We start from the raw sequence: 10134 nt of genomic DNA, 5'->3' as shown, positions 1-10134 counted from the left end.
CCAGTGCCAGTGGGGTCGGCCTGGCACCAACACCATCATCTTTTCGGCACCAGGTTTTAGTTCTGTGTTTTTTTGTCAGATCCTGGTAGTTTTATTGTCAATTGTTAATAACATGTTTTTGAACAGTTTTCAATTTTTGAAAGTTCAATGTTTTATATTACGTTTTGTCGTGCTCTGAACTGCCCGGAGAGCTTTGGCTATTGGGTGATATAGAAATGTAATAAATGAAAAGAAAAGAAAAGAAAGTCCATTGGTCTAGTACTTTAGAGTTCATCTCTTGGACCATATAATTTTAGTTTATCTGACAGGCGTTGTGCCTGTAACACATTTGATTAGATGTTAGTGATGAATTCCTATGAGATGTTGGTTTAATTACTGTTTCAGTTAGTGCCAGCACTTAGAAGATATTATTGGCCTTACCCCAGTACGCACAGAGTTACTGAGGTCCAGTAATTTTCTCTCTCTCTCTCTCTCTCTGTGTGTGTGTGTGTGTATGTACTTCCTATTCAAAATCACTATGTACAATTCCGCTTGAGTGTATCTATAATTTTGCACCTCCCAGGGTTTGTGACAATCTGGCTGTAATTGAGTCCAATCACAAGCTTAATTAATGGGAACGGTGGCTCCCAGATGTCATAGGACTCTTCTTTCTTCTTTCTGTTTTTAAATGCATTTTTGTGGCTTTGCCCAAATCTGTGCCAAATTACCTGCAATAATTTGTGGTTATTAAACTCTCTAGTCTCTGATGTGGAAAGTGCATTGTTCTTTTGGATTCCATCTGCTGGCATTTTCCTCCCCACAGGATGAGACGTATCTGATCTTTAACAATACTGCTTTGTGTTTGTGCTCTCCTGGGTGGTGGTGGCAGACAAGGCAGGGTGTTACAGTTGCTTAAGTCAATTGGGCATCAGATTTGTTGCAGGTGAGTCCTGTCCTAAAGAAGCAGTAAACCAGACCTCATACTTTCCCCTCCCATTTTTTTTAATTTTTTTTTTTTAGATTCATGCACACTCAGTGGAGGCTGGTGGGTCCAGTTTCAGCAGAGCAATGAACTCGTTCTGTATTTCAATCAGAATTAGTCAGAACTCTAAAGAAGCTCTCCAAAGTACTGAACCCATTTTGGTGATTGGGTTCAGCACCATGGGCAGCTTATTTAGACTTCTGAGTGGTTCTGACTGAAACCCAGAACAGATTTACTGCCCCACTTAAATAGGAGTCACCAACCTCTACTGTGCACATTATAGGAGTGTATAAATTTTGCTAGTGCTATCTAAACTCTTTGAACATTCTTTGGGATTTCTACAATTATTTTATCCAGGACATTCCAGATATGACTAAAACTGCATTTCAGGTCTAATTTAATAGCATGTTACTTATCTGGGTGGAAAACACACACACATACACATACACACAAATTTTCTTTTCCTATAAAGATGCTTTGGACCTCCCTTGAAAGGCCTGCCCATGTTCTGCCCAGGAAAAACCTTCCAAATTCCCCTCAGTTGTTGCTGTAGCCAGTCTGAAAACATTTGTATAATGAAGCACATGGGGAATATTTGAAAAGGCACAGAGAAAGTTTTTATTGGAGCAACTTTTGTTGGTATGAGAGGATGCCTCCTTTTAAGTTTCACCAAATGTTCTGTTGTATAAAATGGAAAGACTGCAGCATCTGGCAAACCAGCCAGTTAAAGCATGTAAAGCACAGAGCTTAATTTGAAACGGGACTCACCAGTGATTTGCTTTGGAAACTTACTTTTGTACCAAATGAAAGACATTTCAGAGGCAAAGAAGGCTGCTTTTAAAGAACAATGGGTTGTATTCAACCAATCCTAGTTAAATGGGGTCAGATCTAGTTCTGCCTTCTTCCAGAGTAAGGACTCCGCTCATGGAAGTTCCCTCTGCCCAATTTTTAGGGACCCCCCCCCTTCCACCACGACCACAGCTCACCCATTCTGTGGGGTTTCCTGAGTTCCTGTAAAGCAGTTTCAGGGCCTGGGGGTGCTTGCTGGAAGAACAGAAGTCCACTTCTGACAGTACAATTGATTTAACATCAATCTGGATCCAAATCCTGGAAATTATCATCTATATTCTGCCTTTCTTTCCTGGGATTTGATGTGGTGCTTATAAAGTTCCCAGGAAGTCTCCCATCCAGGCCCGGACCACAGTCAGACCTGTTTAGCTTTAATAAAGCATCTCCTGCCTCCAGACTATGCTACTGAAAGTTTGGCTGATTGGAGCTTTTCATAGCTGCTGGGCAGAACCGAAGGGACAAAACAGATGTGATACCATGACTGGATCTCCTGACATTTTTTTTAAAGCAACCACTTTATAGAAATTGCTGAGGGTTGCAGTTTTGGGCAGAACAGTGATGTTGGGTGAAAATGGGTTAGTTTTTTTAAAAAACCTTTTCCATCATGCTTGTTTCCCTCATCTAAATCACTCCACCTAAGACACACACACAAACACACCCCATACAGAGATGTGTATGGCTCTGGGTGTTGTTGTTTTTCCCTAACAGAGATAAAAGCAAATTTAGACTGGGAACAGACACATGGAGATAGGGTTAGTAGTAACACTATTCCAGTTGAAACCACAGCTCTCCCCTCAGTTGCTTTGAATGTTGTTGCTGCTGTTTTATATTAGTAGACCGGAACATTGGAGCATAGAGATTTGCCTTAGATAATGAGTCAGACCATTGATCCATCTAACCCAGTAATGTCAGCACTGACTGGCAACGGCTTTTCGGGTCAGACCAGGTTCTTTCCTAGCCCAACCTGGAGATGCCGAGGGATTAAACTTGTGAACCATCTGCAAGCAAAGCATATGCTCTATCACTGAACTGCAGCCATTCTCCCCCACCCCCATATTATTTACATTTCTCCTGGATAGCGCTGCCACCATCCGCATTTGAATATCTTAGGCCTTAGCTAGACCTATTATCCCAGGCAAATGGAGGGGTCATTCCTGACTGCTCCCGGGATCCCGTGTGTCATTTGGATCCCGGAATATAGGAATGGTCTAGCCATGGCCTTAGTCTAGGGAATTCAAACGGGCAGGGACTGCCCATTCAACTTGCATTCCATCTGTTTTAGCTCTGAGCAATAGGCAAAGCTCTGCTGAAGTTGCTTCAGGCTCTGGCACACCAGAAAACATATTCGAAGTAAGACCCATTGAGCTCAATGGAATGGAACACCCCATTAAATTTGTGTCAGGATTGCATCTTAAAGCTACAACAAAACATGGAGTCCTCCTCATATTTTGTTGTAGCTTTAAGATGCAATCCTGACACAAATTTAATGTGGTGTTCCGTTCCATTGAGCTCAATGGGTCTTACTTTTGGAGTGGATGTCTACATACTGCAAGAGTACTCCCAGCCTACCCCAGCACATGTGAAATTAAAGATGAAAGTACTGCTCAGATTGGACAGGATACCATTGAGTAACCATGACTACCCTCATTATCCCACTCCTGGGATAAGATACAAAGGCTTCCACAATAGAGGTTATAAATAGGATGGGGCCTTATGCTTTGTTCCACCAATAGGGATGCCGGCAACAGTAGCTTGCTGTCAGAAGAACTGGATCTCCATTGTAGATGGACACTCTCCCTCACCAGTGGAGCTCCTCTCTGCTAAGGGAAGGAACCCCTGCCCCATCCTAACCTCTTCCACCCAGCATCTGTGGGGATTAGGACTTCTCTGCCCATACATGTATGTATAATATTGCAAAACACATGTATAGTGGACCACAACAGGAGTCAAAGCAACTTGACTTCTTCAACCATAGGGACTAGAATTTTTATTTTTATTTTGGAAAACGTTGACATCCCCAGAATTCTATCAAAGACACTTGGAACAGCATCTATGCCCTTTTCAATTAAAGATGGTGTGAATGTGCCTAACATAACACACCAAATGCTTCCATTCCTCTATAGTTAATTTATTTTGGGAATGGCTTCAAATTGCTACAAGAGATTTTGTTGTAGATTTTCACACTCCAGTGTCAATCACAGCAGAGTTTGCTTCAGAATATACAGCCCACCATTCACCGCTTGACAAAATTAACTGGCAAAACACTGCTATTATGTCAAATCCCTTTTTTAAAGAAAAAATATATGTTTCCCATAGGAAGTATCCATTTTACCAGAGCGAATACGGCTCCTATATAGTTGTCAATCCTTTGGCCAACACAACCTTTACACAGTCAGCAAATTAAGATGTAAACGAAGAAACCAATCAGAATCTCTCCAGGTACTCCCTTTTCACAAACAATATACAATGCTTAATTTCCTACCAGGAAATTATAGCCTCTGCTGAGATTTCGAAATCTGATTAGTTTCAGAGACTTGGGGTTTTTAAAAACCTGTAATTCAAAATAAAGATATAAACATTACAACCACCCCTTTGCCCCAAGTCCAAAGAAACCTGCTTAGCAGAGTCCCTGGGGGTGGGGGGAGAACGGGACCCTCAAGATTCTTACCGATAAGGTATGAATAACATTCTCATAAAGCTCAAAGATTGCCCAGATAGACACATTTAAAATAATTACAGTGATTAAATAGAGTTGCAAGCAGCTATAGCTCCAGGCAACGTGAGTGAAGCCTAAAGAGAAAACAACTTGGGCATATGTTTGTGATTTATGTTATTACACATGCTTGTACAAGCGAAGCATCATTCACTGGCAAACAGCCACCTCTGACTTTCCTGCAGTGCCGGTATAGTTAAGTAACTCTCTGTATTGGCTTGAATTGAAAGACTAGGCCTCATTCAAAGATGGAAGCTTCCACATTAAAGCACAAACAGTTTTCAGAATTTTCAGAGGCTCTAAATCTCTACTCTTATTATTCTTATTTTGGAAGAAAACAATAAAATTAGAGTGAAGCAATGCTTTCTCTCACACAACCCGCCTTTGTGGTTGTTGAAAAATGAGGAGAAAATGGCAAGCAGAAAAAAATAGGCTTTTTCAGGAAGTCAGGAAGACATTCTTCATATATTTCAAAACATAACAAACGCAAAACACAAAGTAAGACAAATAAAAAAAAAACATAAACCACATTCAAAATTAAGATGGGCCTCCGATTTTCTCCACAGCAAAAAGATATAACAATATTTTCTCTTGCTCTATAATTACAAAAGTCAAAGTTTTCTTCTTATTCATTTGATCCACAGATAAACAAATCATTATTTTCTTGATCCTGCAAAAAGCCTATAAAAGGTTTCCATTCAGTTCTGAACCTAGATGTTGATTTTTCTCTAATAATTGACACTGACTCTAATAAGTTTTGCCTTCTCCGCCAACTACAACATCTTTAATAGCCATTCACCCATCATAGCTACTCTTGTGCCTTTCCATTTTTATGCATATAGTAGTCTCACTTCCGTTATCATATATAAGAATAAAGTCCCATTATTCCTTTTCATCTGATCATCCATTAAACCCAAAAAGAAATATTCCAGTTTCAATTGTACGTTGGTTTTTAACATCCAAGACATTCTTAACATTTTCAAGACGGGGTGGTGAACAGGGGCTTACCAGAAGAGAATATATATATAATATTTCTATTCCGCCCAATAGCCAAAGCTCTTAAAAGACGTTACGTTTTCCGCCTCCCACAACGTATGAGGGAGGGTTTTCCAGAGGGCGGGTACCGCTACAGAGAAGGCCCTCTGTTGAGGTTCTTCATGGTGACATTCTGTTCATTTCGGAATGGCCAGCAGGACCTCCTCTGAAGGTCATACCTGTCCTCTAGCAGTATATAAGGAAGGTGGTCTGCTTAGTATGCTGGCCCCAAGTTGTTTAGGGCTTTGCAGGATAATACCTTAAGCTTATTATGCCATTAAATGCCTAAAAATGGGCTCTGTCACCTCACACAACACCTGCATTTGAATGACACTATAGCTCTATGCTTGTGTTTGCCTGTTCACATGGAGGGCAAAAGTGAGGAGGGAAACATGCCCACTCACATAAGCCCCTCCCCCAACAACCCTACACACCTGGCTGCCAGTTAGACCTTTGCGGGTTCAGCACAATGCCTGGAAAGACCTCTGCAAGCATGTTCAGTTGAACACACTCACAGAACTCCTGTGTTCAGAAGCTAGGAGCTCCCCCAGAACTTTGCTCTCAATCAGTGACAGCTCCAAGTTTTTGAAGGCCCTTGAGCAACACCCCCTCAGTGGGGCAGGAACTACACTGCTGCTTTATAGTGGTATCAAAATGCACTAGCAACTGTTGAGGCCCATGATACGTTCCGTTCCATATACCTCTTTCATGCCACTTTCACATTGTGTTATATCCTGCTTGGTGTAGATACGGCCTGGGTCACCTCCTTCAGCAAGTCCGTCTTCTCTCCATTTTTGTCACTAGCTGCTATTGCTCCTCTTCACCATTCTTATTAGTGCCATGCCAAAATATTCACTTATGAAAATTTCTCCCATTCTCATCCAATTTGATAGAAAAAAAATTGCTTTTGGAAAGAAATTCAATGGAGAAAAATTGTCGGAGAAATTCTCCTGGGTTTGATTCAGGGTTCTTGTGCTTACCTTACTCATGAGTGGCTGAGAAGTGCGTTAGAGTGTCCTGTCTTTCATTGTACAATCATCTCTATGACCGTTTGTAGCCTCCTTGGCTTTTTGCCCTTCCCGTCTAGGGGAAGACATCATAAATTTATTCCTCCTATGGGGCCTTTTCAGATTAGGAAGCGCAGGAATGGTGAGATGTGTAATAGAAAGAAAAATATAGACAGTATCATCAGCCACTTCACAGTGATTAGTTAAAGTGAAAAACACCACTGACACTCATTCAAAACAAAATATAAAATGTCCTAAGAATGAGGCAGAAAATGGAAGCCCCTTTCATGTGGAAAGTAAACTTTCAGGAAATGCCTAAGAATTTTCTTTTTTTAACCCCTTTTCTTTTTAGATTTCCCCCCGTTATTTCTGCACCATTGTTTTTGTGATGGTTGCATCGCCCCACCAATGTGCAAAATGGGGGGCCAGCCTGCCAACACAGTTGATGCTGTTGCCACTTGCAGTGCAGAAAAACCAAAAACCCTTGGGAGGGGGGGAGAAGAAGAAAGAGGTTGTTCTACAACCCTTGCCAATGGTGGTGCCTACCTGTGAGAAATTCTTGAAGAAATTCTCCTCCGCCTGAAGAAATTCAGTGAAATTGCCATTGTCCCCGCCCCATTTCTTTACCCACTGCAGCTTGTGAATGGGGCTACGAAAGTTGGGAGGCTTTTTGCCAGTGCAATAATGTATCTTTTAACCCAACCTGGTGCAACTGTGATTGAAAGTGAGGAGGGGAAATGGTGTTGTTTTTTCAGATAGCAGGCCACAGAGAAGATACATAGGTTAGTTTCACTGTTAGGGTGGCCAACTGTGAAGGCTGATGGTAGGGCAGTAATTCCATTCTGGGTTTCAGTCAGAACCAGCTAGAACTCTAAAGGAACTATCCAAGGTGTTGAACCTAATCCTTCAAATGGTTTCACCACCTTGGATAGCTCCTTGGAGTTCCATCTGGTTCTAAAGCCGGAATGGAATTACTGCCCCACCATCGGCCTTCACAGTTGGCCACCCTAACAGTAGAACTAACCTATGTATCTTCTCTGTATCAGCCCTACCAAAATTGGAGCCACTACCCTCCACTGGAGATCACTTAGCATTGCCAAAAAAGAGGACAAAAGAGGTACATAATGTTTGCATATCATATATAGTACACCTCACCATAGTGGCAAAGACTTACTGAGGTGACTTCTGTTCCTGCTCAGTCTGCTGTCATAAGAACATAAGAAGAGCCATGCTGGATCAGACTGAGGGTCCATCTAGTCCAGCACTCTGTTCGCATGGTGGCCAACCAGCTGTCGACTAGGGACCAACAAAGCAGAACATGGTGCAACAGCACTCTCCCATCCATGTTCCCCAGCAACTGGTGCACACAGGTTTCTGCCTCGAATACTGGAAATAGCACACAACTATCAGGGCTAGTAGCCATTGATAACCTTCTCCAGGAATTTATCCAACCCACTTTTAATGCCATCCAAATTGGTGGCCATCACTACATCTTGTGGTAGTGAGTTCCATAATTTAACTATGCACTGTGTGAAGAAGTCCTTCCTTTTATCTGTCCTGAATCTCCCACCTATCAGCTTCATGGGATGACCCTGGGTGCTAGTATTTTGAGAGAGGGTATTAAATGTTGATGTGCACATTTAGGGCACCTGCTGCTCTCCCTCCTTATGGTTCTTTGACTTTAGACCAGACACCTCTGGAAATAGAGGACATCTTGAAATAGAGAACTGTCCTTTGCCATCTCCAAAGCAGAGGACTGTCCTCAGTAAAGTAAGCCTGCTGACCACTGTAAGGCCCACATAGATGAGAGGTCAAATTACATCTAACCCCAAATTTATACTCTACTCTTCCTCCTTCAGAATAAGTAACCCAGGCAGAATCATCTCTATCTTCAATATATAGATACTGTAGCTGCAATGGGTATCTTCTACAGCTTTGTGTGTCAGCTAACATTTGCATTATTTCTAGTTTTGTATTTGATCTTCCTTCTCTGTTTGACATACATTCGAAAACCCTGACAGATAGACTGCAATTCTGTTTTTGTTTTTTTGTTTGAGAGGATTTGTTGGGAGCATTAAAGAAACTCAACTTTCCAACTTCCTGGCAAGCTCTGAAGAGGTTAAAAGGGAGCAAAGTCAAACACCAGAGATTAGGGCTGAAATCTTATACAGAGGCACCTGGGATTAAGTTCATCAAATTAAGTGGGTGTTAAATGTTGATGTAAACACTCCTAGGGTTTTGCTGTAAATGATTAAGAAATCTACATAATTTAAATTCATTGTGCAACCCAGACAAGGAAGGCTCATATTAGCCAGTGGAGGCTGATGGCTCTGATGTCAGTGGAGTTGTGAATCCGCTCTGGGTTTCAGTCAGAACCAGTCAGAACTCTAAAGGAGCTGTCCCCACTCCACTGATGTTACCCCAGTCTTTCAAAAGTAGCAGTTCCCTTTACCTGGATAGCTGACCTCCACAGGGTCATCTACCTCCAACTACCATAAATAAGAAGGAACCTGATGATTTATGATTTTATAGAAAGAAACATGTGCTCTGCAAAAGTCTGGAGACAAATCAAATTAACAACTGATTATAGTTTCAAAAATAGAAGAATCAACCATTATGTGTTCATTGGCCCTGCAGTCCTGGGTATAAACTGAAATCTGCAAGGCACCCAGTAGTGCCTAATCAATTTATGACTATACCTCCTCTTCCTCTACTCCATCTTAAGAATAAGAACATAAGACCATTAGAAGAGCCCTGCTGGATCAGATCAAAGGTCAATTTAGTCCAGCACTGTCTTCACACAGCAGCCAACCACCTGCAGACCAGGGACCCACAAGCAGGACACAGTGCAACAGTACCCTCCCACCCATGTTCCCCAGAATCTGATGTGATGACTTCAGCGTCAAGTCACCCTGCTCCCCACCCAACCCCACCCTGCTCCCTCTCTCCTTGTGTTACTTCATGCCTGCTGAAGAGATCTGGAAATCTCAAAAACGTGCGCTCAGAATTTTTGGTTGATCCTCAGAAAGGTATTTCCTGACACTAGAGCCTGGAATAATATGTACTGTATACTATAATGCAGAAATATATTCTACATAATTCAATATGCACAGAATTGAATAAAAAGGGACCATATCTACAGAAAATTACCAGCTTGTTAATGTCCTTGGGCCAGCTTTATTTGAGCCGTGAGCTTTCCCATAATAAGCATGCACCAAAGTTTCATGGAGATGAAGATGCTGAAAGCTTGCCAACAGTTCTGTGCGTATTTTGTTGGTCATCATAAAACATATTGTCTGATTGTGTGTGTGTGTGTGTGTGTGTGTGTGTATACTTTTCTTACACACCAAAATTTTAACTCTTTTTCTGTTTGGCAGTAAGCTTCATCAACCATTCTCTCCCACTTAAAAGGAACTTGTATGTGCAACATTTGTATTGTAATTTTATTAATGCATTCAATTGTTCTTACTTTTGAAGCTATCTTCAAAAGATTTATATCCTGAAATGCAAAATATAAATAATTGTAATCAATAAATATCTGAGAAAGGTCAACAGAAAACAGTACCCCT

The sequence above is a fragment of the Elgaria multicarinata genome, chromosome 4 (genome assembly GCF_023053635.1).
Source record: "Elgaria multicarinata webbii isolate HBS135686 ecotype San Diego chromosome 4, rElgMul1.1.pri, whole genome shotgun sequence".
NCBI classification, from domain to species: domain Eukaryota; kingdom Metazoa; phylum Chordata; class Lepidosauria; order Squamata; family Anguidae; genus Elgaria; species Elgaria multicarinata.
Note: the sequence above shows the minus strand (reverse complement) of the source record.